The sequence below is a fragment of the Armigeres subalbatus genome, chromosome 3 (genome assembly GCF_024139115.2).
Source record: "Armigeres subalbatus isolate Guangzhou_Male chromosome 3, GZ_Asu_2, whole genome shotgun sequence".
Taxonomy (NCBI): Eukaryota; Metazoa; Arthropoda; class Insecta; order Diptera; family Culicidae; genus Armigeres; species Armigeres subalbatus.
This window is the reverse complement of record NC_085141.1, coordinates 385,595,110-385,622,850: the sequence shown is the minus strand read 5'-3', so window position 1 is coordinate 385,622,850 and position 27,741 is coordinate 385,595,110. Positions and strand designations below refer to the sequence as shown.

Here is a 27,741-nt window from a genome sequence, read left to right as displayed (position 1 = left end):
TTTAAAATACTCAATTTGGGTATTTTTTTTCTTCCGTGTAGGAGACCGACTACTCTTAATCACACCGACCACAAGAAAGTTTGCCTCCATAGAAATCCATTATAAAAGAATCCGAAATTTGTAGCACATTTAGTCATCTTTTATCCATCGGATTGCTATTTGATTTATATAGAGAATTATGATAAAAACAAGCATTTTTGGTGTACTAAAATTTATATGAGATATCAGATTGAAGTCAGCACTTCTATGGAATACTATAGAAACTTTTTTTTTATTACTACATTTTTTGGCCGACGCTATTGTTAATTTCAAATATTATTTATTATTAAATTTGTATTATGAAATTGACTAATTAGTTACATTATGTTTTGATTACCATTCTTGAGATTGTTTCAATTTTGTTTGAGCTACAATCTCCGAGTTATGAATAATATCGCAAAAATGACAATTATGATGCAGGTGCATCACTTAAACACACTACACATACTTTGTAGTATATATTCTAAGTATTTAGCTTCAATCATGCAAACAAAAAAATTGAAATTTTGTATGAAATTTTTTTCCCGTTTTTGCCAACATCCCCATTTTGGCAACATTAAAATCCGGTCGTGTTGCCAAAATCGGGAAGGGACTGTAATGGATATGCTTATTTCTGCAACTCCATCTACGATTTGTGCGGATGCTCATTCTATGCTATGCTATGCTATAAACTAATGCAAATGTGGTAACCGAATATTTTAAACTGAAACAAGTTTTGAGAAAGTAATGTCAGAAAAAAATATTTCAAGCTCTTTTTAGTGGAATGTATTCAACTGTCTAAAAAGAGTTTAGTACTTTTCATTTATTTCCACTATGTTTAAGTCGAGACAAGTACGAGACACTGAAGACGGCCTCACAGTTGAGGTCGAAATACGTATCGCAATATCGCGTATCGTAAGACGCAATTAAATGGATAGTACTAAACTTGTCTTAGACGGTTAAATTAATGTCAATTGTTGCACATAGGCGATCATAGACAGTGTATTTAAAAAAAAGTCTTTCAAAATTTGATCAATTCACCCACCGATTTCAGCATGTTGTTTCCGTGGTGTAGTGGTTATCACATCCGCCTAACACGCGGAAGGCCCCCGGTTCGATCCCGGGCGGAAACAAGTTATTCTTTTATTGGGAAAGCAAAAGAAATTTCGATAGTGCGCTCACGATGGGCGTGTGATAATTTTATTATCCCACGCGAAATCCATGCCGCTTATTTAGGCGACAATGGAAAGATAAGTAATGTCCAATCTGCTATTGATTGGTTGTGACAGAACATCAATGTCACGAAAATATAACTTCTGGTAATTGTTCACATATGACGGAGGTTTCAAGCGCTACGCTAGCTATTAAAAAAATGAAGCTAACTGAATTGGTTTTCTCTCAATCTGTAAATTCAAGAACGATGGGATTAGAAGCAGAGGTGTGTAAGCAAGGGTGTAAGTGACATTTTGATCAAAATTGAGTTGAATCCAGAAAAAAATACTTAAGTTCTAGAGCATCACGCCAATATGTTGGTAAAGTTTGTACAATGTTTATAAAAAATGTAAAAATGCCACATACACAATTAACATAACTTAAATAATATCGATTCATGTATTCTTGACTGATGCACTGTCGTTCACAACTATAAACGAGGTAGGGCTTTAGGACCCAATTATAACTTGTAGTTTTTTTGTATGATACGGCAAATAAAACGAGTATTTATTTAGAGTATAAACTGAGACAGCAAGAGAGACTGATAGCCTATTCAGATTACGCCATTAATGACATAATAATTGGCGTTTCAGGGTAAATACGCTTTATGATGTCATTATTTACGTAATATTCCATACATTTTGCGCTGTCAAAAGATACCCGCTAAAAAGAATTTATTACGAACAATTATTACGAGAGAGCTTTCGTTCTAACTGGGATGCAGGGAGACATTCAACCAAACAAAACTGACAAACGTCACGCTCTCTTTGCCAGAGAGAAAATTCTCTCTGTTTTCATTTCGTTTCGTAGTTGACAGTCATGCTCTTTCTGTCGCAGCAGGGTCGAATGCATGTTAGATGGAAATCTTCTGAGCGCTGAAGAATAACTCGGATTGTGATGGTTTTGTGGAAAGCATTTTATATGATGAAAAATAATGATGATAATCTCCACTTATTCAACATGAATTGTTTAAAAAACAGATGCTCTCTAGAATAAACATGAAGTATTTAACTTAAACCTAGATTTAATAGAACAAATCGAATAAATTTTCAAAGTTCAAGGGCCAATGCGGAAATCAATTTAAAACGTAGGAATGGTTGTAAAACGAATATATTTGATGAATAAACATGATTTCATAAATTGTTTCAATTCTGCTCCTTGAATGGCTTAATATACTTTGGATTTCAACATTTTTCACGTGGGACAACTGTACGATTTGAATGGAATGTATATATAAAGTAGAATAACCTTAAATAAAACATGGATTGGTAATGCATTAATTCATCCAAAATCCAGTTTAAATTAGTAGCCGAAGGCTTCCCCTTCCTGTCTGTGGTGATGGTTTGCGTGGGAGTGCTATCAGATTGGACAAATCGACGTTTGAATCTTTGTTTACAAAATCACATACGTCCTTTTGAATAAGTACCCGAGAATTGCTTACTTTTAGGGTATTGCGAACTGATGGAAGAAAGAACGGAAGGAGTACAAACGGACGGAAGGAGTACTATGGGATGGAAGGAATACGGACGGACGGAAGAAGTATGGTCGGACGGAAGGAGTAGGGACGGAAAGGAGGAGTACGGACGAACGGACGGACGGACAAAGCACGGACAGATGGAAGTAGTTCGGACAGACGGACGGATGGACGGAGTATGGACGGACGGATGGACTGAGTATGGACGGACGGAAGAAGTACGGATGGACGGTAGGACGGAGTACGGATGCATGGAAGGACGGATGGTTAATAGCTAGGGCACTTGGTGTACGTCCAGGAGCGCAATGCTCAAATAGTCACCCCCGATGTATTGCTTAATTGCAGGCTGGAGTAATGACTGGAGAGGAGTGGGTTTTAGTGGGTCGGGGGTGGTGATTCCATCCCTACACTACCTGCGTTAATTCGCCTCCCCAGGTGTCTGGTTGCAGATTTCCGTTATCTTCTATAAAAAAAACACAGTGAGAATGATAATGAGAAGTAACAGTTAAAAAGAGAAGTAACAATTAAAAAGTGAAAAACGATTAATGAGAAGTAAGATACCTACGTTACACTCCTCACGAGGAGTAAGAAATAAGAAGTGGAAAATAAGATATGAGACGTCTCACTTCTTATTTTCACTTCTAACATTGAGAAATAAAAAGTTCGATGGGTGAAGAATCACCAGTTCCTTTTTACTGTATTAAGTTTGGAATGAGTGATAAGTGATTGATGATTAATGAGATTTGATTAATGAGAAGAAAACATGATTGCTAATTCGTTATCACCAAGTCAGCTGTTATTGCACAAAGAACCAACAAATAATGTTTGGGATTAATATCATCAGCAATGTGTAAAAACTTGTGACCCAAAATTGAATGCAAGATGGATGCTTGACTAAACGAGAGGTGGAGTCAATGTTGGTCAAACTGCATGACCAGTGTGTACGCTGCATAACACAGCAGTTTATCTATTTATTTTCAATCAGTTCGTGTTGTGGTGTGGTTATAGTGAGCGCTCTAAACATTTTAAAATTGTTTTGGGTTTAGATCCCGTCATGGACTTACATTTTCGTGAATATGCTTGTAAAATTTATCTGAAGAAGTGGCAAGATGGAGAATTTGGAGGAGCAAAATAAATTATCCGGCAAGCCGGCGCTCACGAGTTTATCACCCGTCTTTCTATCCGGATAAAATATTGTTCGAGAACACTTGCTCACAGGAGAAAATGGAAAGATTGCACTCTGCTGTTTGAATCAAACCTACCCCTTCCGCACTAGCACGAGATAGGGTTTCTCACCCTATTCCCGGCCTAACATGCGCACGACTGCATTATTTAATTGATATTTATGACTAGGGGCAACTTTTCTGAATTTTGTGGGCCGTGTAATATTGCGATGGGGTTCACCTCTGCTTCAAAAATAGTTATTCTTGCTAAACACCGCTTGAAAAAGCTTTTATTTGATTTAAATTAACATGGTGCAGCACTCATTTCAGTCATAGGCGATTGCTTATCCGGCATACCCCAAATCTCCTCGGCATACGCAATATTTTACTCAATCTCTCAACATCTTACTCTCATTCTCTCTCTCCGGACGGTAGAAAATGCGACGTAAACAAAAATATGCACGTTCCACGACAACAAGATGCCAGATGGTATTATTCATAATCATTTTTATTTGGTTGAGAAGATATATTTACTCATCCAAATTTCTTCCAAACACTTAAAAACAATATCTTTTCCACCTTTTGAAATCGAGAGAATTATAAATAACATGATAGCGTCAACGTATTAGACAGTTTTCCTATTAACGATGAAGGATTATCTTCATACTAAAATAAGACTTATGGCCTTTTGGCAGCACTGTACAGCTAGAAGTTCTTGGGCCGAGGTGATTTTTGTTCGGTTTGAGGATACATTTTTAAATGTATTCCAATATGTTTATATAAAATCTAGTGATACGAACAATTACAAAAGATTGAACTGCGTGAGTTTAGCATTATTGTGTGGTGATAAACAGCCTGAAGCAATAGTTGTATCGAGCACTGTGACGATTTTCAGGTAGGTGTTTATTTGATGATACCGTTTTGTAAAAGTGGAAAGAATCACTCCGGCTCAGTGGTGTTGCAACGAAGAGCAAAAGTTTGAAATCTACATTTTTATTTTCTATAATTGGATGGATTAGGAGTGAAATAAATGGTTGAAAAATATTGAGTATTGTGCGAGATAAATAGCAGACTTTTTTAAAATGATCAATCATAAACCAACGGCTACTAAACAGTATAAATCATTAGCTTTCTGTGCAGTGAGCCGGGAATGGGGTCAATAGGCCCAAGTAGTGATTTACCCTATCATCAAAATTTGGATAAAGCAATAAAGATGAGAACAGATGCTTCAGCACCAAGCAATCCCACGATGCTTCATGAGCAGGGTTCATACTTTTCGTCTCGGTGAGACGAAAACAAGCAATTTTCGGGCCGAAGGAGAATCTTTTTTCTAAATCTGTGGCAAGAAACATCTTTCACTCGCTACTTTTGACGTAGAACTACGTCTGTGCTTTCTATATTGGGGTACACTTTACGATTGCAAAAAATTCAAAAACGTCACGAAAATATGATAGACTTTGATCGTTAATATCTCAGCCGTTTCTCGATGGATTTTTAATTTTCTTGGACCATTCAATCAAGGGAAAGTCAACGCTTCATACTCGATGTACACTGAAGTCATTTTTACGCGGTTTTTTCTTACACGCATCGCTTTTCATGCGATTTTTTTTTTCACTCGAATTTTGGGATTTTGGTGGTTCATTTAGATATATTTTGGGATTTACGCGGCTTTTGACGTTGTTTTAATTTACGCGGCCCATATCCTCCGCGTAAAAACCGACTGAAGTGTGTTGTAATATTCATGTATGATTATTCACTATTGAACTGGAACTTTGCCTACTTTTCAACTAAGTACTCTATTAGTATTTCATCAGTTATCAATTGAAAGCTTTCTATGCCCGCAATTGCATTAGTATGTTTCTTGTGTGGTACAATTGAAACACTATGCCCAGGGTGTCGAGAATGTTTCCCACCCGAAAACATCCTGAATCGGATCAAGAACCGATCTCGCCACCTCCGGATTCTGCGCCTTTGTTCGCAAGGCTATCTGGGGACCTCAAGCCAGTATATACGTCGAATTAATGCAACTTTCAGGGCTTTTAGCTGGTGCAGTTAGTTTCTGCTAACTTCCACGCGCGTTTTCTCTCTTGAGGGCGTTTGACGACAGCTTCTCGCTTACGTCTATTGATGCCAGTAGAGGGGCTCGGAATCTTCTTTGCTGCTGCAGTAGATGCGTTCTGGGAAACTTTCCTCGTCTCGTTTTGGCTGATTCCTAGGTGTCTGCCGGAGTAAACGCAAAATCCGACGCAACTCACGTGAAGGAATATTAATTATTATCAATAAACTGTCAAACTTCTTGGCCGCGTCTACTGAGACTTCCTCCTCAGACTTCCATGACCACTAAACTCCGTTGACAGCCCAGCTTTCACGATGCACTTTTCTATAAGAAGCCACCGGAGGTTTAGACTGACTTAGTGCCGGGTGCTTAGTCCCTGTTCCAGTTTGCGTCGGTGATGATTGGTACACTACACCCAAAAAACAAATCTGACAGTTATTTTATGAAATCTTGACATATTCAATTCGGTAAGCTTTTTAATATTCAATATAGGGTAACCGTACCCTTAGTGGAGGTAGCACCAATAGTGGAGGTAGTGGGGTTTTAATGAGATTTATTATATTTATATAGTTTACGATGGTTTCAGTTGATGCGTCGTGCTTTAAACATCCTGTTAAATGCAACTTATCTTAAGATTTCGCTTGAAAAACTATTGAAAACAATGGTTTTTCTTAACAAAATTTACTCCCTTGCACCTATAGTGGTGCAACTGTACCAATAGTGGCGAGTCTCATAAGAAACCAATGGATAGCACCACTATAGGAACCAAAATTAATTTTTACCGCCACTAAAGGAACAGTGTACCCATAGTGGTGCAAGCAATATTTGATAATTGTTGATGTTAAATGACATCTATCTTATTTCTGATAGCAAATTTTTTTGTTTATCTATTGACTAAGATGCTTTAATATCTGCATTTCCTATAATTATCAATTTTAAAAAAATATTTTCTTTTGTGGATCTACTAATACCTCCACTATTGGTACCGTTACCCTAGCTTTTAAAATAATACAAATTTGTAAAATTCAATACAACAATTGTATTAAAATCTTCCGAAATTGGTTCTTATGCAGAACTGTATTAAAATCTGCCATCCGCTGGTTGGGTGTATCAGCCAGGGTTGTGCTGAATCATTCTCATACGATAATTATTGGAATAATCATTTGATAAATTCTCAGGTGTAATCGTTATCATCGACGATAAATTTTAAAATTTTGGAATCGAGATACAATTATCGAGCGATTCTTACTCTCTGCACCCAATCGATGATTGTAAGATTTTCTAACAATTCTGTATAAAGAACCTACCAATACTTGCATAAGAACTGGGCATATGCGAAAATGCTTGATTCTTATGCAAATATTGTATGAGACCTTACAATTTGGCAAGCTTTTCTTACATTATTTGTTTGTGAGCTTACATTTTTTGTATGAGAATCTAACAATTTCGCATTTACCAAGTTCTTATACAGGTTTTGGTAGGTTCTTATACAGAATTGTTGGAAAATCTGACAGTCGCTGGGCTGGAAAAACGCTTGCTTTGGTCTCATCGAACAGAAAAGTCGAAAACCTGTACATTACATACAGCAACGTAGTTCAACGTCACCTTTGCGTACAACCCGATTGGGCTGCACCTTTGAGTTTTTTCTCTAGAACAAGCCAGGAAGATAAACGAAAATCGTTGAAATACTTGATGAAATTCTTTTTTCTAAAATCGAAATTTTCGACTGCACGGGATTCGAACCCAGAACACAAACAAAAATGGCAATGGGTGGCCACATCACCAGTTGATTACAGTAACAGGATATTTTTTCCATAAAAGCTACTTTCTTTTGCATTGGTGAAGGCACGAAAAGGATGAAAGAAGTAAGAAAACGAACAAATCTCGCTTAACTTTTCAAAAGGTCCTAAGTAACATTTTTTTCATGAATTAATTTGAATAGTGCAATCAATAGCTTTCATGTTGTTCTGTTGATTGCGCTATTCAAATTAATTCATGAAAAAAATGTTACTTAGGTCCTTTTGAAAAGTTAAGCGAGAAATCAACTTTTCGCGGCACTGACAGGGAGAAATAGTCATGGCCTGATGAGAGCCTTTTTTCTTTCCCGCAAAATGATTTCTTGGCGTGAGTGAGCATCGTCTGTTCGTGAGAATGGGGGAGCTTTACGATCCCTGTTCAGATAACATTTTCAAGTACCCTAGCGAAGAATGCTTCATCGCTCAATGTGGCACTGTCGATCGAAACAGTGCATGAGCAAAATCTACAAAATCAACTCGCTGATGCATTAGTGCTGTCCAATGAGAGCTTGAAGTAGCTCAGAAATTCTCCCTGTCCTGCTTATGCCCTGTTGACAAAAAAGAACAAGCACGACGGGAACAACTTCGAGTTACTTCGAGCTGCTCATTGGACAGCACTATTGTCTCTCTCTTCAAACATACTGAGTTGCACCTTTTTATTTGATCGAATGTGTGACAGAGAAGTGTACAGTTCAGGCTCTCTATCTCTCTTTCTCACTAACTGATTTCGTATAAAGATGATTCGCATCTGAAACACTGCCAATGAACGAAGGAGCATTTTCGTCATCCTACGGAAAATGCCTTCTTGTTACCCGCTCGGCTCTTGAAGATGCTACACACACCCCATTCTCAATCTTTAAAACAGGAATTAAATGCAGGGGATCATTTTGGCAAATTGCATTGGTTTTGTGTACACCGTACAGTAATTACATATATCGCGTGCCAAGCATTAGCACGTCTCAACGTGCACTGACCAAGAAAAAAGGAGTGAGAAGAGACGATTGAAAACTGAAAAGCGAAACGTAAAAAGCGCGAAAAAAGAAAACGTAGCTTTGAAAATCAGTTTAAAAATGGTCACGTAAACAACGACCTACGTAAAAAAAACACGTAAAAGCAACATAGCACTTCGAAGCAATATCTATCTGTGATTTTTGCATCATTTGTTTTGTAAACTATTTTTTATCTGGCTTGGACCTTATCTGGTATATTTTTTGGCCTAACAACACATTCTGTATAATAAATGAGATGAGTGTATTACTTTTGCGTGAAGTTAAACGCTTTTTACAAAAATATGAAAATGCTAATATTATCTTCCAAACTTAAGAGCCCCGCACATAGCATATACGTTGGCGTTGCGTTTGACAGTTTTCCCATGGAAAATGTGTCAAACACAATGCAAACGTATCCTATGTGCGGGACTCTTTAGGCGTACATGTTAATGGTAGAATTAGAAGCGAAAACACATATTTGATAGTTCCGTTAGGATATGGTAGAATAGAAATGAAGAATGTTCTATGAAAGTGGATTTGAAATCGAGTGGAGGGCAATATTTGGGCAATATCAAGTTATAGACCAAAAAACTTGTGGGCTCGTCCGGGAATTGAACCCGGGACCTCTCGCACCCGAAGCGAGAATCATACCCCTAGACCAACGAGCCGTTAACAACACTTGATTTAGCTCCAGTTATCCAGCAAGCGCTTCCGCCACAATCTGACGGAGCAAAAACGACCAAAATCATAATACCGCGACCGCATCAATTCCCAAGTTGCCTTAAACATTCGAATTATCTTTTCACATCCAGCGTCACAATTCGTACGATTATTCCACTGACTGTCATGCTGTAGCGAACGTGCGAAACAAAACGAAGCAAATTACTACTTGTCTGTTTTGGACGCGCTAAGATTTAAGAAAACGGCTCCCTTCATGCACAGAACACTTCAGCAGTCTAATCCATACCGCATTCGATAGAATCGTTTTGGACTCCTTACGTTCGGGCCTCCGTTCGCTCGCTCGCTCGCTCGGTCTTCTGGACGACGTCCTTGCTCGATGATTTATTACGGCGTAGCGAATGTGGCACGCTCCTCGGCTGGGGTGGGGGCCCAAGCTTCTTTACTACCATTTTGCTCGGTATGTGGCATTAGCGACTACCATTTGGTCTAATGAAAATGAAAGCCCACATCACGACTTGCAAGCGCGGTTTGTCATCTTCATTTGTGCCTTTCTCGTAAATCCAAAATGGGTCGAATGGTTATCAGATTACCCCGAAAACATTTTTTCACAGGACTAGTGGTTTGATTAACTCAGATGATGTGTGCACGTGTGTAGCCACGGTAGAATGTTTGAGACATACTTGTGGTGTTCAGTTTTGACTCATATGATCGCAGCAGCTATCGGTAGTTATAATACATAGTGTGGAAATATTAGGACTTACCCCTCAATTCATGCTTGTTCGACGTTTAATGAACCTGGCAACTTTCACCACCGCTTCTAGGTGAATTATTCTATTTTTTCGAACTTTGGCCTCTAAACCACCATTACGATCGTCTTCGCCGTCTGTTAAGCCTCCAAATTAGACGCTATGTAACATGAATCACAGACTCTGCTCTAAAAAGGACAAATTCACATTTCAACTAGAGTATTTGATCAAATTTCGGTCAAACTAGATGCTAATAATTCAGCACTAGCAACATTTTTTCTGACTTGTTAGTATTTAATGGATTCCAAAATATGGTTTGGAAAAAAAATATAAAATTTTGGAAGTAGCACAATTTGAACATTTTTGGGGTTCCTTTTATGGGATTATGGGATGAAGAAAACTATTTTTTTATAGAATTTCCAAAAGGTAGGAATATGGCAAAAAGCGTAGAAGCATTGTACTTAAATACTATGTACAATTTTGTTGTAATTTTGCTACAACTATGTTGTGCGATAAAAGCAAAAATAATATTAAAAACCTTCTACTGAGTAGATCTGTCGTGGTTTATCATTTCCTTTGATATTTTAAATTTCATTGCACTACAGACAAAAAAAAACAAGATACAAAAAACGAAAATTGCAAGTGAATCCAGTTCTAGTACACGCACGTCGCTAATTGGTACATTCGTCGTTTTGCACTCCCACCCTAAAGCTCAACGATTGGGATGTGACGATACCGGAGGAAAGCAGAAGCGCTAGCACGTGTCACAAACTCGAAAAAAGCGACACAAAGCAAGTAAAGAGGATGTGACAGCAGTGTGGCGGGGTAAAGAAATTCAGATGAGAATTTTCGCTATCAAACAATATGCATACTCTTGAGTTTTATTCCATTTTTTGCCTCTTCAAATTGGGCCGCAGAAAATGAACGCATAAATTGTATTTTTATTTATTATTAAAATATCGTTTCGTCGAACGCAGTCATATTTTATGTGGTTAATTCTGGTCGTGACAACGCGGAAGACGGATGTAGGGGTGGCTGTGCTGTCTTGTGATGCACGCACCCATATTAGCCTACGGCAGCAGTTGGGGACTTCGGGAGGCTGGGCTGAGCTGTAGAATGAAGAAACGGAATGAAAAATTGTTGAATAATGTACGTAAAATGTTCTCAAGACATGTTTCACGGCACTCAACTCGTAACAGCGAAATTGATTTGAATAATTTAAAGAGTCGCGAAATGTAGGTAATTTAACATAATTTTCATGTGCAAGTCTGAGTTGAACGGTGTGTTACTCCTATATGTAAAATTAGATTTAAATTAATTCGCTTTGTGTTCTCAGCCTATAAAATGCTATAACCAAGCTTAAGAAATATGATATCGGATTAACCACAAAAATTGGACATTTAATTGTTAGGAAAATTATGTAGAGTTTTTTTATTGGAATGCCTTCACTTGTCATAAGACGAGTTAGTACTATCGCATTAAATTCCACCATTGGATTGTCACTTCACAGATACGTTTTTTCGACCTCAACAGAAATGCAGTCTTGAACGTAAGTGAAAAAAAATAAAATGAAGTTAAAATATTCTTCTGTACAAGCTTTTAAATAATTATCTAATTAAATTTTTGTGAAAATTACAATTAAAGTTATATCTTTTTAAAATATGATATCATATTTTGTTAGTCATGTGATTTTCATCAAAACGCATGAATATCTAATACATTGATCTCCAAAGTGCGGCCCGCGGGCCGCATGTGGCCCTCTTAGCCTTTTCCTGCGGCCCGCGAAGGATTTCAGGAAATACACTTCACGTGGCCCATTGCTTAGCATTACCTAACAAGAGAAGCTTTTCATTGTGTCCATTTTTTCGTTGCACTTGAGGGTTCTGTAAGTTCGCAGCACTTAGTTGTTGAAACACCATATAGAACTATAAATCGTGTTATCATCAAGATTTATTAAATTTATCACTTCATAAATATTATCTAGGCCAAACATACTTCGATGTTATTGTCATGGGGTATAAAAAAGCAAATGTCTGTTTTTTCCGCAGATTTAAACGAGCTTAATGCTGAACTTCATGTAAGAATAATGTGGCCATACACTGCTTCGTAATAAGGGTGTTTTTATTACTAATAACTCGTTAGGGCTCAACAAAATTCAACTGAAAAATTACTGGATTATTAATTCCAGGAAACACGTTGATTAACAACTGTCATGTCAACGTACTTTAAGCTACAGAATATATTTAATGGAATCAAGATTTTTTTCAAGCTCCGATTAATGAAGAAAAGGTTTCAGAAACACTTTTGAAACATGCTGTCGTTATTTGCGCGACAACTTATAGTGGACAATAATCCCTAAAAATAAATGCATAAGGTCATATGATCATTAGAAAAATAGTTTAGAATACTTTTTGCGAAAAGATGGTGTTGCAAAAAAAAGTTCTCTTGTCAAGTCTGAAAGAGCAGAAACAGTAATATCGACTCATAGTCAACTACGGCGGTAAACCTGCAGAATTAAATGTCCTTATAAGTATATAATTTGAAAAAAAAAGTCGAACGGATAAAATATTTAGCTGAAATTTTATTTAATTAAAAATTTGCTTTAAGAATAAATCTATATACATAAAAATTAATTTCTGTCTGTCTGAACCTCATAGACTCGGAAGCTAATGAACCGATCGGCGTGAAAATTTGTATGCAGACGTTTTTGGGACCGGGGAAGGTTCTTAATATAGTTCGAGACCCGTCCCTCCTTTTAAAGAGGGCTCCTATACAAATTAAACACCAATTTATTTATAACTCGAGAAATAATCAAGCAAATGGAACCAAATCTGTCATGTGGAGGTTTTGGATAGTGAGATATGTGTCTGTGATGGTTTGAAACCCCTTCCCCTTCTGGAAAGGAGGCTTCCATAGAAATGAAACATAATTTTCGACATAACTCGATAACTAATCATAGTCCTAAATCAATTTCAGGCGGAACGAAGTTCGTCGGGTCTGCTAGTTTGAAATAAAAAAACAAATATTGAAAATATACTGCGGCCCGCTTCAACAGTTCAAAATTGCAATGCGGCCCTCGATATTAAGCAAGCTGGGGACCACTGATCTAATATAACACTAGTTGACTCAGCAGGCGTTGCCCTGCATATAGGGTGTCCCAGAATAAGAATAAGCACATTTAAAAATAACATTATGATTTTGGTTTTTGAGGAAATTTTATTATTGTTTTGCTTCTATGTCCGCTACTATGTTTGAGCTACATTTTCATTTTTTTAAAGGTTGTGATGGAGTCCGCTGCCTAACGTGGTTCCATAAATGTGCCTTTGTCAAACTTCAAAAAGTTTCTATGAAAACATCCTGGGGATAGTTTAGCTCAAAATAGGACTGGGTCACAATGCTTACGGATAATGGACAGTAGCCATAGCCACAAGAATTCTCGAACAAATGGATTTGAGAGCATTCAACACTTTCAAATTGCTTGTCATTTGTTTTTTACAGCATTTTTCTAAGCAAACAGGCTTATTGGCATTGTCAATACTTTATTAGCACTGTTGTGTAGAACTGGTCTCGTAGAAGCATCATAATTTTTTGCCCAGGGAAGTCGAGAAAATTTCCAACTCGAAAAGTTCCTAGACCGGACCGGGAATCGAACCCAGCTACCTTCAGCATAGTCTTGCTTTGTAGTCGCGCTTCTTACCGCACGGCTTAGGAGGGCCCCTAGAGTTGTAGTTCAATTTGGGTCTTGTTCGGTCGACTTTATTCTTCGATGCTCTCAGATTTTTCCACATCTTGTACGGAAGAACCTGTTTTACGGGAAAAGCTTGAAAGTCTTGGTTCAGAAATAAGAAATTATTTGGAATGTTTCCCAACACTTCCAATTCCTGGAACTCATGAGAATATTCGAAGAAGTATAATAATGCACAAACTATAATCACGACATTTTGCGGGGATTCTAGCAAGTAATGCCAGAATCAAAACTAAAGTTTTACTACTGCACAGAATTTTTCGGATGTTCTCAAGAGTTGCTTGGCAATGAACTTCAGACATTTAAGAATATATCCAAAAAATCCTACAGAAACTCTTTTGGAAATAATCTAAGGAACTCCTTCGGATACCATCAAAAATTCCATTCCCTCTGAATTTCTTTAGTAGATTCTCCGGAATTTCCTCCAACCGTTCTTTCCACAATTCCAGAACTTTCCGTAGCAATTTTCGGAAGAATTCCCAACGAATGTTCCAAAGGAACTCCTGAATGAATTTCCGACATTCTTAAATTTCTACAAGAATTTCTTTGGGCATTCCTCCAAGAACTTCTTCGATATTTTCTCCAGAAAATTAGACCTATGCGCCGATTGAAATTTTATCGTCGGCGGCGTGATAGATCACTTTCAGCCAGCGGCGGTGGCGTGGCGAGAAATATTTTCACGAATTCTTAAAGAAGTTCCTCCATGAAATCCTCCAAAATTTCGTCCAATAATTTCTCCGTATGTTCCGTATGATTCCAACAGGAATTTCTACGGAAGTTCCTCAGGAAGTTCCTACAGGAATTCCTCCAGAAGTTCCTCCAGAAATTGTCGCGAAAATTTCTCCAAGAATTGTTCCGAAAGTTCCTCTAGGAGTTCCTTTGTACCTCCAGGAATTCCTCCGGAAGCTCCCCCAGCAATTCCTCCGGAAATTACTCCAGGAATTCCTCGGGAATTCCATCACAAATCCAACAAAAACTCATTCCCTTTGAATTCCCTTCGGAACTTACATGGAACTTCTCTCCATTTACCACCCACTCCCGGGCTTCCAGTAATTCCTTAGAATACTTCATGAAAATCTGACGGAAATTTAAATGCGATTTACTCTCGAAAATTTCACATCGACCCCTTCAGAAATTATTCCAAAAATTCCTCTTGCAATTAAGACGATAACTCTTTAGGTATTTGTTTTAAAATTCATCCAATAATTCCCCAAAAAAATCGCTAAAGAATTCTTTGAAAGTTCCTCTAGAGAATCTCCAGGACATTCCCAAAGAAGTTCTTCTGGAAATTCATCAGATTCCTTTATTAATTTCTATAGAAAATCTGCCGGAAATTATTCAAGAAAGTTCAAGAAAAAGCTAGAATTTCTTCCAGAAATTCTCCAGCTATTTCTCCCACGAGCTTCTCCAAGGATTCTTACAAAAATTAACCAAGGAATGTCCTGGAAAATAACTTCAGCAATTCTAATAGAAATCCCTCCCCAGGTAATTTCTCCTAAACTTCCTCCATAAATTCGCTCTAAATTTCCCCATAAATTCCGCAAGGAGCTGCTCCGAGAAATTTCTATTTTAAAAAGACAATTCATAATGGATTTTTTATTGGAAATATCCGAATGACTCCATGAGGGAATTCCTGGAAGATTTCTCAAGGAATTTTCTGGTTTGAATCCCTGGTGGAATTTTAGGATGACTTCTTGAATTTATTTTCGACTAAAGAGTGGATTTCCCAAAGGACTTCCACGAGGAACTCTCTAAAAAAACAGAAGAATTGTTGAAACAACTCCTGGATAAATTCGCGAGTTTTGATTTGACAAATTTTGGGGAAAAATCGAAGGAATCCCAGAAGAAACTATCAAAGAATTCCTTAGCTATAAGTTGAAATATTATTCAATGAAGTCTTGCTAATAAAGATACAAAAAAAAATAAGTTTATGCCGAATTTTAAAAAAAATCAAACCGAAATACCTAAAGAATTCTAGTAGTACACAATTCTACAAGCAATTCCTTAAATTCCTGAGGTACAATTCCCAAATTTTCTAAAATATCGAATGCCACGAGGGTTTCTTAGCAAAGCAAAGTTTAATGTTTGGTTCGTTGCATACGTTGTTTAGCAAGGGATGTAGTGACCAAATCGGGTTTCAAACATTTCTTTGCTGTAAAACAGCTCTTTGCTAGTTTCAGTTAGTCCGCCATGAAATAAATTTTATATGAAATGAAAGTAAATTCTACATGCTTGGAAATAGATAAATGTCATATAAAATTGGCAAAACTGTATGTCCGGCAGAAGCCAGATAAAACTGAACGTTACAAAAAAATGACTGGTTTGACTATTGACTTGACTTGACTACTGGTTTGATAGTTCTTCAATAGATATCGGCGTGATAAAAAAATATTCGACGGCGAGGACAATTTTCATATGGCGGCGCGCCGATTCATTTTTGACGGCGTAGCGTATTAAAATCACCGGCGGCGTGGTGCGGCGGCGCACAAATCTACAGAAAATCATTTAAACTTTGGCGATAAACCCAGAAATTCCTTTGAAAATTCCCCAAGATATTCTATCGAAAATTCAAAGAAATTATTCAAAATAAATTTCTTCGGAAATTTATTTACGATTTCTTCTAAGAATTTCTTCAGAAATTGTTTTGTAAATTGCTTCGGAAATATCTAAGAAAAATTCTTCAGAAATTCCTCCAGGAATACCTAGGGATCCTATATTAAGAGATGTGCGAATACTTTTCCAGACGATTTAGCAACGCTGTTACTTTCGTAAACAAACCCTGCCAGCACTTGCTGTGGCGCAAAATGTTGAAGCTCGAACATGACTTTGTGTATGATGGCATTTTCATAATGCATGTATATATGAAGTATATATGAATAAAAGAGAGGTGAAGTTATTGATTGTACGGATCAAAAGTGCCTCCTGAATGACAACCGTTTCACTATTCTACACTCACCTTACATTTTGATCCAATGATCCGATCCATATGAAAGATCCAGATCATTATTCTAAATGACCCAGATCAGACCCGTTCAATGATTTGCCCACGTTTTTCCCATCTCTACTTTCGACATGCATCCAACGATTCCTTCTGAAAATTCTCTGGAAAATCCTTTGTTAGATTCTCCAAAAATCCCTCAGAAAGTTTCCTTTCAGAAAACCTTTTAGTAAAACCATACAAAATTACTTCCAAAATTTCAGACATTATTCCGGAATTCATGTTAGAAGATTTTTTTTTCCGGAAACTTATAAAATTTCCGAAAGAGTTCTTAAAGTAATTTCCAAATAATTATTTAAAATTATTTAAAAGAATTTTTAGATCCATCTCAGAAGTAAATTCCGGAGAATTTTCCGAAAGAATTCCTGGAGAAAATTCCAAAGGAATATTCAACGGTATCCCTGAATAAATTATGGAAGGTTTTTTCCTAAAGAAGTTTCCGAAAGTGTTCCTAAAAAAATTCCGTAGCATTTTCTAAAAGAATTTTTAAAGAAATTCCTAGAAGCATTCGTAAGGGAATTTCAGAATGATTTTCCGAAAATTTCTCATTATTCCTTATTTGAATTTTCGAAGAAATATCTTGAGGTATTTCCAAATGAATTTCTGGATTTATTTCTGAAATCATTTCCGGAGGATTTTCGAAAGATCCCTGGAGGAAATTTCGGAAGAATTCTTGGATGAACGCCCAAAGAAATTTTCGAAAAAAAAAATATGAATGTTGAAAATTCCTTCAGGATTGAAATGGCAAATTCCGACCGGAAATTCCTTCACGAATTCTTTTTAGGAATTTCTTTTAAAATACAGCGAACTCTCCCTTGCTCGATATTAAAGGGACCATCGAGCTAGGGAGGTATCGAGATAGAAAACACCTTTATATTTTCTTCCAAAATATCAAACACTTTTCATAACATGTAGATATATGGTTCAGGGTTATTTGACAGAATGCCATTTGGCCGAATAGTCAAAATTGATTTCCTTATTAAATGAAGTGAGGAGTGAGATGTTCAAAATGAATAGTGAAAAGTGAGAAATGAAATGTTCGGAATCAGCACTTCCCACTTTTTACCTTTCACTCCTCACTTTTCACTTCTCACTTCGCATCCCTTACTTCACAAATTTTTCACTTCTATTTTCTCAAAGAAACAGGAAAGACGGAGAATGAATAATGAGAAGGAATAAAGATTAAGTTAAATAAAATCCAATTTACACCTCACTCTTCACTTCTCACTACTTGGTCCTTTTATTCTCAGATCTTTTCACTTTTCTCAATTTTCACTTCTAACTTCTTTACTACTCACTTTGTACTTCTTATTTCTCATCATTCACTTCGCACTTCTCGCTCCTCAATTCTCCCTTCTCACTTTTCACTTCTCAATTCACATTTCTCACATCGAATTTCTAACTTCTCACTTCTCGCTTCTTACTTTTCACTTTTCTACTCTCATTTTTCACCTTTCACTTCTCACTTTTCACCTTTCACTTCTCACTTTTCACTTTTAACTTCTGACCTGTAACTATTCACTTCTCAATTCTTATTTCTCACTTCACACTTCTTTCTTCTCACTTTTAACAATTTACTTTTCACACTTTTTGTTTTTCTCGCACCTTACAATTCTCACTTCGAATTTGTCACCATCAATAACTTATTACTTCTCATTTCTGACTTCTTACTTTTCACTTCTCACTTCTAACTTCTCACTCCTCACTCCACATTTCTCACTTCTCACTTTCCAATTGTTACTTCATACTCCTCACTTCTCCCTTTTCAAAATTTACTTTTTCCTTTTTACTTTTCATTTCTCACTCCTCACTTCACACATCTCACTTCCCACTTCTTTCCTATCACTTCTTATTTTTCACTACTCATTTTTTACTTCCCACTTGGCACTTCACAGTTTTCACTTCTCAAATTTCTCACTTCTAACTTTTCACTTTTCACTATTCATTTCTATTTCCTATTATGAGATGTGCGAAATGTCTCGTTCCTCACTTCTCACTGCACACTTCATGTAATACCTACTATTCATTGCTCAAAATATGAGTTTTTTTTTAATTTTCGGCCGAACGGCATTCGACCAAATGGCCCGACATCGTATATTGCGCATGTGAACTGATTCTGACAACATCGAGCTAGCGAGTTGAAAATTTTGTGGGAAATTACTTCGACTTGGAGAACATCGAGTAAGGAAGGTATCGACTTACGGAGGCAACGCAGTACATGTGCAAAATTCAAGGGACTTTGAGTTTCATCGAGAAAGAGAAAATATCGAGCTACAGAACATCGAGTTATAGAGAATTCACTGTACCAATGAAAAATATCTTCGAAAAATCTTTCAGGAATAACCACGGAAATTGTTTAACAATACCTTCGGATATTTCTTTGGAAAGCTCAATTTTTTTCTGGAACTCACTTTCGAAAATTCCATCAGATTTTTTTTTTAATTTGCGGAAAAAAAATCTTTCCTTATAGTGGGTTAAGTGCTCCATCGAGCCCCAGCTTAAATCCGCAAGTGATCTGCGTCTTTTAACGTCTACGCTTCATGTCCGTGAAAAACCATTGAAAGAATCAAAATTTTACACAAAGACAACGTTTGCATGTTGTACCAACAGAACGCCTTTCCACTTCAGGAGAGCGTTACAGGGTACTTTTCTTTTAAAACAATTTCAAACACATTCCCATCAAGCCCTATTTACACAGCAATAGCACCATGTATAAAGAATTTTACTTGTGGCCGGTAACGGGAAGATTCCGACGGGACGCCAACGATGCATCGCGATGGCAAAGCAATTTCTTTTTAAAAAGCTTCAAACGCTGGGAGCACTGGTTCTGATGGTGCATGGTAACTTGCTCTACACAGCTGTGCGGTCCCAGCACAACATGAATTTATCTGTGGGGGCTGCCTATCCTATCCTGTTTTTGTAATTGGGAATTATAAATCTGTTTCATTTAACATACTTCCTAAAGACCAACCAGTTGGTCATCAACTTTTGTGGTTCCCAAGATTTCAGTTCCAGTAAATATACCGCACACATTTTTTTAACCAATAACCCTTGCGTAAGAGCCTTGTTGAGTAAGCTCGTCTGGCTTTTTAATAACTTCTGTGTCATAAAGTCCCGGAACCCATCAGTACAATTGAACAAACTTTTCTTGGCATTCCTTTCGCAGTGCAATAAATAATTCATTTACAGACACGTTTTAATGTGTTTAATGTGTAATACACATGTCTGGGAATGCATTATTTCACTGCAATAGTTACTCAATACTTAGAGTGCCGCTTGACTATCTGTAGAAACACAAATATTTGCATATCTATATTTCTTTTCCAGACAAACATTTGTACATTTCATTATGGCAAAAATGCCCGCTTGGAGCATAGTTGGATAGTTTCCCATTTCCACTGAGAATGCTGCCCTACGCACTCAGATTTTATATATGCATAAAACTGACTTTTATATATGGATAAAACATAAACCGGAAAAACAACGTTTGTTACACGACTTGTTACTCAGTTTTTATTTCTGTATAAAACTGATATCCCGAAAAAAGTTTGTTAGCTGATCTTCGACAAATTATTTGCTGATTTTCAGCAACTTTGACTGAAATCTCAGCAAAAAATATGTTTGCCTGGGCTGAGATCCCGGTAAAAAAAGAACTAAGATTCTCGCTCCCGTTCTTGCTCCAATGTTTGAGCAATCCGAAAAATTATGTATGTAACCGTTTAGTTCAGTTTGGCATCCAGAATCACTTCCAAGTATTTGACTGTTTCACTAAGATGAATTTTTAATCCTTTAAACTTTCAGAACCAACCACCTTTTTCTGGTGAATATGTAATAGAATGACTATTTTAGATGGGTTAAGAGTAAAATCAGTAATAATTCAATTGCATTACAATTATTTCCCAGCAGAGTTCTATTCCTGTTTGATTTTTTTTTAATAAAATTAAATCATTATATTGCTGCAAAAAAAGGCGCTGTAGTTGCAAAATGGGTTGATCCGCCCATAAACTGACGCATTCATACACCCACACAATTGAAAAATATTTGAATCTCGAGGTACCTTTATCTTTTAAAAGAATATATATTTTTGCCATAACATTGGAGCCCATAGCCCATGGACAGGATTCCTCGTCGAATACTTGTTACTTGTTACTTGTTACGAGCAAATCGGTTAGGGATAAGTGCTTAAAATTAGTGAGTTTTTTGCGCACATACATACACACGCTCATACATGCAAACATACACACCCACATACATACACACAGATAGACAAGCAGAGTTGATTGGTATATAACAGTCAGGCCTCCGGGCCTTCTATGGGAAAGTCAATTTTGGAATTAATATATAGGCCTTTTCGTTACACCTTGGAGTACGAGAAAGGAAAAAAAATATCTTGAACAGCTGCTGGGAAAATAAATGTTTCCTATATAAACATTTACCGCCTTTCTATGATTATTAACAGAACTGATAAACGGCTGATGGGTCCACCACAGCCGAAGTTAGCGGCCATTACCTCTTGTGGAAAGCTAGATTCGTATCAAGTCTGGTAGGAATAGTTTACGGTCAAGTGGTCGGAATAGTTAACGGAAGCAACGGTCAAGAAAAAAATCAACTGGATTTCAAATCTGGATTTGATTATTATTTTAAGAAAGATTTTTTTTTTGGAAAATAAGAAATATATACATTTGGAAAATAAGTTTTTTGGCCAAAATTAGATTTTTATATATTCTGAATCCTTGTCCAAAAATACATATTCTGGCAAAAAATACGAAAAAAAATTTGTTTTGTTCGAGAATGTATGAAACTTTTTTCGTTTGGTTGAGAAACATATGTTCATGCACTTTGAAGAGCAATTATGGAGTACTGCTTATAGTTTTTGCACTGTAAGTGCCCCAGAATGTTGTGTTATGCCAAAAACTATTGATCTGTATCGAAGAAATCGAAAGATTCGGTGCCAGTTTGTTCAAAAACAGTTGTTTGGTGTTGTCTCGAAATTGTGTAAAATGGATATATGCAGTTTCTCAAACAAATGATTCAATTAGATGGGTGTCATCATTTTAATTAGGCTCCCTCGTTGAATACTTACAGGCTACTGTGGAAAAAGTCAAATTAAGTTTATCACAGCTTATCGAATATTTAACGGATGCATCACATTATTTTTCGACTTGAGCCACTGCGTCCAATTCATTGAACTTTTGTAGTATTTTCTCTTAGTATTCGCCATTTTGCTCTGGTACAAGTTTCTGTTTTCTTGAATCGACAATGTAGCTAAATGAAATGTGGCCGTAATGATCTTTTCTCGGGCTTCATGGTGCTTTCTTCTGAATGAAACGAGCAATTTTATCTTAAATCCACACAAAATCCTTACCACTATTTCTCGATATAGGTGTTTAGAGCAAATCAGGGACAAATCCGTTATTTTTTGCAATCATAAAAAAAAGTTTGTTTTTTCAAATACAAATGAGGTTTGAACAACTAAATCGATATTTGATTTTCCATTTATTTTTCACCTGTCGCTTTAATATAACTTTGTATTAAAAATACTAAGCCTTTTTTTTTTCAAAGATATTTTCTTGTACCATTCGAGCAGTGGAATTTATTTCATGTAACAAAAAAACTTTTCTATGTCCACATCCAATTCAAGAATATCCGGAACTATTAGCCAAATTTCGGCTAAATAAATTGACAGAGTATAGGAATTGTGGAAAAAATGCAAAATATTTTATAAACTCATTTTCAGCATGACTCGGATTACTTTTCACTTCGAACTGTACAAATAAATGTATATAACTATTGAATGCCTTAAAATGCATATCAGATGAAACATATTTTAATTAAAAAGTCTTTTGTTGATTCGAACCGCATTTGGGACCAAAATCTTCCAGCACAATTTAAAATACTGTCAATCAAATCCAAAATTATTACGAAGCAGAGGAAATCCGGTTTCGCCATTCATCAATTGCTTCAAAATTATTACTTGGATAGAAAACTTTCGTCAATTTGTGCGCACCATTGTTAATTATTCAATGCGAATTCAAACCTGTCAATTCATTTTTCAATTTACCATTCATTCATCGCTCCCGCAACTTCCCCATCGAATGAAAAACAGCCATTCCACCTTTGTTCAGGAAATAGAACGCCTGTCAACCGGTAGATAGAGAAACTGACTCCCACCATTCAGCGAACGATGAGCAGCGCCAGCGCGCTAGAACGTTGAGAGAGTTCATCGTTCTTTGTCAGTGGCAGCTTCCTACGTGACGGTGCGAAAACTTTCTCCTGTGGAACATCTGACCATCTGGGGGCATTTGAGTATGCTGACTGCAAAGGCGATGAAAATTTTCCTAAGAATGAGAAAACCCAACGCTCAGGGAAACGTGGGCTCGCCTCGAACGAACGCGAATCGATGCTGCTCAGCTGTTTTTTGTACTTTGCTCAAAACACTGTTCCATCACTTTTGCTTTCGGTTTTCCGCTTCCGTGCGGTTATCCTTCCTCGTGCCCCAAATCGAGCGCAGCAAACTCTCACTGCTGATCACCATCGTCGTCGTCGGTGCTGAACGAGTTTCATACCATCAGCTGTTTTCTTGTTTCACCGAGAGAGAGAATATTAGTGGGGGGGTAATGGTGGGGCAAGAAATTGTACGAACTATCTCTTTCCCTCCCATGAATGTGAACCGTGAAAAACGACGGAAAGCGGAATCGGGAAATAGGGTGACAGTATGCGAATTTTCCGAGTTGAAGCAGATGGAACCAACACTCTCAAATCAAAATGCCGGTTGAAGAGTGTGGTGTGGTGTCATATGTGATTTCGGATTTTGCGCATTTGAAAAACATCGCCCGATCTCAACAACATCGAATCAGTGTCATGGGGATTTCCTTGTTTTCGTGGCAAAATCAAACAAAACGCGTGTGGAGTGATGCCAATCTGTCATTTTTTTTATATGTTTATATTATCTTCTTTTCCCGAAAAATTAGCAGGATATGGACGTTTAAAAAATTCAATACCAAATTTTCAAAACGACTTATTGAATCTTTGTTTACAAAAGCAGATAAGTCGTTTTGAAAATTTTGTATTGAATTGTATTATACTTTTCAAACGGCATTTAAAGGCTACCTTACATGATGATGATGATTATTAAAACTACCATCTATCCTATAGTACCAAAATACCTGCCTAGAGCACCGGTTATATCTGATAAATGTTTTTATCCTGCTGATTGCATGCATTCCATCAAAATCCTATAAGATGATGATGATGATGATGATGATACTACCATCTATTGTAGCAAGGCACCTGCCGATAGCAATAAATGCCATCAAAATCCTATAAGATGGAGTAAAAAAAATTAAATCAATCACCTTCAATTTATAGAAATTTATGTTGTTGAGACAAATAAGTCAAATTCCTGTCTTTCAGGATTTATTTCGAAAGCTGTAAATCCCAATATGAAAATTATTATTTATCATTATGATTTCAGATTTCAGTACGCATGCAAGAATTATATCAACCCGTTCCAACATGTTTTTTTCCTTGTCGATCTGTTGAAACGAATCTCGTGAGCTTCACATCGTTTTGTATGGACAACATGTCCAAAAAGTTTCAACGCCGTGTATACAGATCTCAAATCAGCCTTTGACAAAGTTAATCACGACATACTGCTTGCTAAATTGGAAAAAATTGGATCCTCTTCAAGGTTCTGCAACTGGCTTCGTTCCTACCGGATGATCTCAAAATCTACCTCGTAGTACGAAACCTTTCGGACTGCCTAGAATTGCAGAAACTCTTGGACGTCTTCAAGGATTGATGCGATCGAAATATAATGGTTCTTGCCATCCCTAAATGCTACGTGACTTTCGTCGCACTGTAGATACCATGATTTTCGATGATTTACAATATTGCAGGAACTACTCTACAACGTGTCGACCATATCAAAGACCTTGGCGTTGTGTTGGATGATAGGCTAACCTACAGCCGTCACTTATCAACTACTATTGATAAAGCGAATCGTCAACTTGGATTCATCTTCAAAATTTCCAGTGAATTCCGTGATCCTTTGTGCTTCAAAGCACTTTACTGCTCGTTGGTGCGCTCTCATTTGGAGTTTGCTTCTGTTGTTTGGAATCCTTATCAGGCCGTTTTGACAGCTCGTTTGGAAGCTGTTCAACATAAATTCGTCCGCAACGCACTGCACCATCTTCCTTGGAGGGACCCGATCAATTTGCCGCCATGCGCTGATCGCTGTCGCCTGCTGGGACTGGATACCTTCAGCAAACGGAGAAATGTGGCGCAAGCAGTTTTAATCACCAAAATTTTGCTATCGGAGTACCGTGTGCCCGATTTACTAGCCAGGATTTAACTTGACGCACCCTCTCGAACACTCCGGCCAAGAGCTTTGCTATATGAGCAAGTTCAAAGCACAAACTACGCTGCCAACAGCTGCTTAGTCGCCATGATTCGCCGTTTCAACGAAGGTTCCGTTCAATTCGATTTCGACATCAGCGCTTCAGGATTTCGGCAACGTTTGCTGCGATTTCATATCAAATGACAAATCTTTAGTTTTAAGTCTTCATGTAGACTACTACGTCAGATGAAAAATTATACAAATAAATAAATAAATATAGTAGTAATTGGACAAATTTTTAACCTGACATTTGGGGAGATTTTGCTTGCTTGCATCAGAGGTTATATTTAAAGCTAATTAGAGTCTACTGTTGGACAAAAACAACATCTGTTGTTCGACACATTGTTCATTTGGTCAAATATCCCTCCAACTTAAAGTCCTTTCGACGAAATGTAATAGTTATTTAACCAAACCCCATTCATAAAAACCCAACTTAATTCACCGAGTGGTGACACTGCCTTTCTCGCATTTAGCCAAGACATCAACCTTATATGGCACTTACATAGTTCGATTCCATTTTCTTAATAACTTTTAAACGAAATGGTCGATCGTAATCAAATTCAATAGTGATCTACTAGGGTCAAATGCAACTTGTTGCGAGAAAATCGGTTAATAATTACTATATGAAAAAGTGACACACACATACACACGAACTGACAGACATTTTTTCAGTTCGATGAGCTGAGTCGATTGGTATGGGTCTGCGAGACTTCTATAAAAAGTTCGATATTGGAGTGAAATGATAACGTTTCGGTACAACTTTGTTGTACGAAAAAGGCAAAAAGTCATTCGACGGAATATCCCAAAATTGCAAGCCATCCCTTGAACTATATTTCAAAAAATCATGAACTAAAAGAATTCCAAGTAGACTACCTTTAAAATCTGGAAATGTCCTTGAGGTTAAGGATGAGAATCAATTTCATTTTATTTACGTGAACTACTTCTAAGAGGAAGGCTCAGATCTACTTCTTCAATAGCTCTACATTTCAACTGGAAATCGGCCTGCTTTTCAGCTTAGATTTCGATTAGCTCCTCAGTTGTCCATTGAAAGCTTCTCTATGCCCGCCTTTGCAAGAATATGTATCTTGTCGATACACTATGCCCATAGTGTTGGCAAAGCTGCCACCCCTAAACATCTTAGACCGGACCGATAATCGAACTCGCCATCTCCGAATTGGCAATCCTATGCCTTTGCTCGCAAGGTCACGGGAGAAACAGGGTGTAAAACGGTAACGAAAATTTCCGAATTCAAAACCGCCATGGACATGCGATTACTAACTTCGACCTTGAGTTGGCCGAGGCGAGAGCTTTAATAGCTGCTTGGCTATCTGAACAAAAGTATATTACTTTGCCCATAATGCGTTGCTGCAGTGCAGACTCCACACATGGTGGTAAATATTTCCGTTTGAAAGACAGTGCCGTGTGTACCCAGTGAGTGTGACTGTTCCAATCTCAACTCACGCGAATAGACGCCTGCACCTGCTCTACCTTCGAGGAGGGAGACGTCAGTGTAACAAACAATGCTGTCCAACATACTTTTTTCCAAATAGCCAGATGTCCACTCATCCCGCGAGGGGAATTGTGTTGAAAATGTCCTATAAGGAAAACTACTAACGTGTGTGAGATCACTTGGAACAAGAAAAAAATTGTCCCAATTAACCATAAGCGGTAACAACGAAGTGTGTGTAGAACTGCGGTTTACAGGATTCTCTTCCATAAAACCGAGTACCCATAGTCGGTAAGTACAAGAAAATGCTTCTTGTTTGAGATGTATGTGTAGTGGGGCCACGTCGAAGAGAACTTCGAGATCAGCCGTGGGAGTTGAAGAGAATGCACCAGTCATTGTCATTAGGCACATCCTTTGAAGATGGTCTAATTTAGACTGAAATGTCCTCACTTCCCCCTTATGCCACCAAACAAGACATCCTTAAGCCAAAATTGGCCGTACAACTGTTATGTAAATCCATTTGATATATTTGAGTTTAAGACCCCAAATTTTTCCAAAGGTTCGTCGGCATTGTCCGAAAGCCATACTCGTCTTTTTGATTCTGAACTCAATGTCCAGGAAAGGAAAGCTTTGAATCCAAAATTAGACCCACATACTTTACTTGATCAGTTACATTGATTTCAGAACCAAAAAGATGTGATGGACGAATAACATTACGATTACGTTTTTCCGCGAAAAGAACAATAGATGTTTTAATCGGATTGACCGAAAGGCCATATTGGCAACACCAACTTTCAACTACCTGAAGGTCACTCCTGACGGAGTACAAAATGCTCTTCAGGTCACTCCTGACGGAATCCAAGTTTAAAAGTGCTCGCGTTTTCGGGGGCACACCACTCGATACGGAAGCAACGCACAACTGTCATTTTTATTATTTCACGCATGCTGCGACGCAGCAAAGCTAAATAAACAAAAATGACAGTTGTGCGCCGCCTCTGAATCGAGTGGTGTGCCCCCG

At 37.4% G+C, this 27,741-nt stretch overlaps 2 non-coding genes across 2 annotated transcripts; one reads left to right on the top strand and one right to left on the bottom strand.

The window, feature by feature from the left end:
- The first annotated feature begins 1,078 nt into the window (after positions 1 to 1,078).
- On the top strand, positions 1,079 to 1,151 carry Trnav-aac (transfer RNA valine (anticodon AAC)). The gene has a single exon. It is a non-coding gene; the product is annotated as a tRNA-Val (tRNA).
- An 8,153-nt stretch (positions 1,152 to 9,304) lies between these two features.
- Positions 9,305 to 9,376, bottom strand: Trnap-cgg (transfer RNA proline (anticodon CGG)). The gene has a single exon. It is a non-coding gene; the product is annotated as a tRNA-Pro (tRNA).
- Positions 9,377 to 27,741: the final 18,365 nt, after the last annotated feature.